Raw genomic sequence first — 4,401 nt, forward strand, 5'->3', positions numbered from 1 at the left:
TCTGCAGTCTGAGAGCCCTCAGTTTAAAACACAGACGTTCACTCCTTTCACACAAGTTCACTCCTTTCTGGAATTTGGGGCAAGATCTGCTGGCTGAGTGGTGCCACTCTATAAAAGTGCATTTCCTCACCTCCCACATTTAATTAGCACCTTTTACTGAGGAAAACAAAGTTTCAATTTGTAAGAGATCCATCCAGCATCCCACAGCAGGGCACACCCTGCCATAAAAGCCTGGATTTCTCATGCTGCTTGAGGTTCTTCAGAGGATGGAGATGTGATGCATCATCACTGATACTTGCTGGTAGTTTTGCAACAAGGATTTAAACAGGGGGTGTGTGTGTTAGTGATCATCTTCAGTCCCCGGAAGGAAGGAAAACCAGGGCTCTGCAGAGACCTTGTGTCATGTCATTGGGGCATCGGAATTAATTCAGGGGAACTTGATCATGTTGCAAACTGTCTTCCAGGCATCTGGCAACATAATCTAGGGCCAAATTTGGTTCAGTGTGGATCAGACTTCCTGGAGCCACACACACCCACTGTCTCAAATTTAGCAGGGTGTGAGATTGGTGGGGACCATCACTAGACTGCTAAGTCTAGAAAAGCTTGGAAAAGGGCAGGCAGGGCTTTGAGTGGAACTGAAACAGGTGAACTGGGAGTCAGCCTGGACTCCAGAGGTTTCCAGGCCTGAGCCAAAATGGAGTGGGGAGGGGGGGGTGATATGAACCCTCATTTCAAGCCCTGCTCCATCTTCAGCTATAGCAGCATAAGCAGGAATTTGCCTGGCCCTGCCTGCTTTTGCCAGGCCTGCTTCTATTATTACATTTTTTATGGTCTGACCTCTGGCCAATGCTGTGCAGAGCTGCAGACTGGAGTCATTTTAATTAATCATTTAGCATGACCAAGTGGAGCATAAGATGAGTAAAGCTGCTTGTGACTTGGGCCTGTGAGTTAAGGCCACACTCATTTCTTGTGTGGATTTCTGTAAGTGGGAATGAAATCTTGACGGAAGACAGTCTTCCTTCATGTGTGGTACTTTTGCCTCATTCATTTCATGACCAGCCATTGCACATTTCTTTCCTCATTGATTAGCTAATCAAGAGCACAAGACCACACATGTCTACTCAGAAGTAAGTCCCATAGGTCTTACACCTGCGTGTGAGTTTAGGATTGCATCCTGATGATTATATCAAGTGGAAATCTTTCAGTGGTTAAGAGTCTGAGATATGGGGGCCAGCACATGTCCTCAAGCTGCCACCTTTCTGTGACTTCCTGAACCCTTGTGGGAAGGCAGGAACAAGGAATTCCATTCCCTCCAGGGCTGGAGGAACCTATGGGGAGGGGTCACAGAAATGTTCTATAGAAAAAATCCCCATCAGTGGATACTTGAAGTTTGCTCAGTTCTCCGGAGGCACTTGGGCTGAGTAAGTTCAGGGTGAGGTGTGGTCCTCTTGGGGAACTGACAGAATTCCTTTGTGGTGGGAAAGCTGAGATGGGCCTCTGTGAAGTTGTATTTTTTTATCACACTTGTTGGGACATGAAAGAAAAATGCCCCCCTAACACAGTTGTGGTGGAGGGGCGGGGAGGAGGCAGCACAGCACTGACTTGGTGTTAGACTGCAGACTCCAGATCACCAAGCAATGGAACGGCTGAGTCTTGGATCCCTGGTGAAGAGCCTCTGTCCACGTCTCCCACAACCCTCACTCAGAAGGCAGAATCACACACTGGCCAGAAAGAGAGGTGCAATTTGGAGGGGAAAGCAGGATCCACCACCTGAAACACCAGGGTGTCCTCTCCTTAGTGCCACCCACACCTCCTGTGGCCCAGGTAGGACGTTCCTGCCTTAGGAGCCTGGTCAGAGATCAGGAGCAGAGAGGGAGAAGAGTGTCCCATTTTGTGCAGGCCTGATAAAAGGGTACCTTGCAGTGGCACCCCTACTGGTCATGCAGGCCAAGCTCCAGCCTGGACAGTCATTTTGTCCCCGGACCACACTGGCTCTTTGCTGGTTGCCAAGGAGACAACTGTCAGCACAATGTGAAGCAACAATACATCTCTGAGTATATGGAGAAGGTGACTACGCCCTGCTCCAGGGCATCTCTGCAGGTGCTAATTACACTAGGAGCAACCAGGAATCTGGTTTGCTAATTTCAGGGTGCTAAATCCAGCATTCTGCAGTTTGCACAAGAGATTCTCCAAGGGTCAGGGAGAGGAAAGAAGACAAAGAAGCCAGGCACAAAGGCAAAATGCAAATAGCAGGCAAATCAGGCTGGAGAAGAAAAGCTGGTCCACTGTGGGGGTTGCAGGGGAGGTGCTGAGCCTCAGAGCTCCTTCTAGGGTGGCCTGATTTCCTCAGGGACCAGCAGTTCCCCAGGGTTGCAGGTGGAGAAAGACCTTTCCTACCACGTGCCCCACTTCAAGAACTGGGCCTGCCTGCCTGCCTGCCTGCCTGCCAAGCTGCTTCTCTTCCACTGAATGGCAGAACAGTCCTTGTAGAGCAGACCAAGCGGGGAGCCTCATTCAAGCAGCAGCCAGCCAGATGCCACCGAGAAGTCCCAAGCTGGGCAGGGCCCCCACAGGCCTCCTTTGCTGCTGTTCTCCGGCACCTGGCAGTCCAGGGATTCCCCTGCCTGCTTTGGGACACATTTCTCTGGGAAACAGAATGTCCCCACGTTGGATTTCTTGGCTGCTTTTCATTTGTCAGTATGTTGACTGTCTTGGCAGCCTGTTTCGGAGCAGGGAGGCAAGTGCTGCACTTCTTAGGACTGAGACCAGGGTTGTCCCTGCTCAGTCCCTCTGCAGGCACAGTTATGTGCAGGTATCTAGAGATGTGGTCTCTTTGTGGCATCCTGAGCAACATTTCCCCAGGGAACCTGAGAGCGCAACTGGAGGCACTCACTGTGACAACCTCTCCTCCCAGCCTGCTTCCTCCATATCAAGGCCACGACGATATCCGAGAACAGGACAAAATCCCTGTCTGGGCCTGGCATTGCCTCTGGTGCGAAGCCAGTCCAGCCACCAGATGCAGGCCACATTTCCACTTGCTTGCAGGAGAAACAGATCATTCTTCTCCTTACTGCAACCCCCTGTGCATTACCTTGAAATCCAGAAGCAGGCAAGGAGTGCAGTAAGAATTTTTGGGGGGTGGTGGTGGTGGTTTTTTGGTAGTGCAGAGGTGGAAGACCCGAGACGGCATCAGGCTACATTCCAGGGCACGCTGCCCAGTTCCAATGCCATGGAGACACCTGTTCCTCTTAGGTGTTCCTATTCATGGACTTGGTGCCCTTTTTGACACACAGAGCTGTGCCACCTGCGGCTGGCCCCTCCCTGTGCTTTCTGTGGAGTTCGTATCCAGAGATACCTGCATCCACTTTCAATAACATTCATGAGAGGAACAGCATTGACCTTTGGGTGTTTTTCCCATGAGAATTTCTCTCCTATGAAAGGTTTCTTATTAATCAGAAGAATGACTGTGAACAAAGTGAGCCAGTAGGATTCAACAGAAACTTGAGTTCTTTGGGAAGCTGGCTGCCAACAAGCAGTGGGGAAGTCCTCCTTCGAGGAACGGGCTTTCCTTGGTGCGATTCCCACAACTCACAGGGGTTTCACAGGAATTGCACCAAAGTTTGGAAATTGGGGCTCACAATGCAAACTCACCAGTGCAACCCCAAACGGATCCCATGCCCAGCCCAGACCCCAAGCATCACGTGACCCATACGCAGAATTCGTTTGCTGGGCTCCTCTGTCCCAGCCTTCTTGCACTTTGGAGATGGAAGTGTTGCTGGAGGACTCCACTCCTCCCTGATTCCAGGCACCAGAATCCTGGGAAATGTCCGTTCCAGAGTGAACAACATCTGTACCACGATCTCCACAGTGGGAGAGCAAAGAGATGGGAAAAAATGATCCGAAACTCAGTTCCCGAAGTCACGTGTCGATTGCATATTCTGGCCTGACCCTGCCTGCTTTACAAGGCTATTGACACTGGAAAGTGTCTGGCTTCTCTTTGGGGACTTGGCAAAGCTTGCACACTGAACCATCTTGTGACGGGAATTGCTTGTCTGTGACCTTGACTCACAAACCCGCATTCCACCCATGATGCACCGACTGGCCTCAGTGTTTGCCAACTTCGTCTACCACGGCAAGGAGCCGTTGCTGAAGTATCTCCTCAGTCCTCCCCAAATAGGATCACAGCCACCTTTGGCAAGACATGCAGAGGGTCTGACAGGTGGGGCCTGATGTTTCCCCATGTTTTGCAGTGGGAGTGGTGCTAGCAATGCACACAAAAAAATCTGCTTGATGAGACGAGTAGAGAGACGGATGAAGGCAAGAAAAATTGAAATGGGATCTTTCCGCATCTCTCAGTCTCGCCAGCAGAGTCCTCAGCAGGCGTGTGTCAGAGGCAGAGTG

The sequence above is a fragment of the Tiliqua scincoides genome, chromosome 6 (assembly GCF_035046505.1).
Source record: "Tiliqua scincoides isolate rTilSci1 chromosome 6, rTilSci1.hap2, whole genome shotgun sequence".
In the NCBI taxonomy this organism is placed as follows: domain Eukaryota; kingdom Metazoa; phylum Chordata; class Lepidosauria; order Squamata; family Scincidae; genus Tiliqua; species Tiliqua scincoides.